This window comes from Apteryx mantelli, chromosome 13, assembly GCF_036417845.1.
Source record: "Apteryx mantelli isolate bAptMan1 chromosome 13, bAptMan1.hap1, whole genome shotgun sequence".
In the NCBI taxonomy this organism is placed as follows: Eukaryota; Metazoa; Chordata; class Aves; order Apterygiformes; family Apterygidae; genus Apteryx; species Apteryx mantelli.
The window spans coordinates 3,732,839-3,733,075 of record NC_089990.1 but is presented as its reverse complement, the minus strand read 5'-3'; positions in this window follow the sequence as shown (position 1 = coordinate 3,733,075).

The following is a 237-nucleotide window of genomic DNA, read 5'->3' as shown; positions in this document are numbered from 1 at the left end:
GCTTGGCTGCCGGCGGCGTCGCTGGCGCGCCGCGGGGGGGGGTGGGGGTGCCCGTCCCGCCCGGCGCGCCGTAAATACCGCCGCAGAGCGCGGGCGCCGTAAATACCGCCGCAGTGCGCGCCTGCGTGGGGCGTTGTGCGCAGGCGCGGGGCCGTGCCCCGGAAGCGCTGCGGCGGCGCGGGCGGTTTGACGGCGGGATGGAGCCGGGGCCGCCGCCGCCGTCCCCGCCGCTGCGGC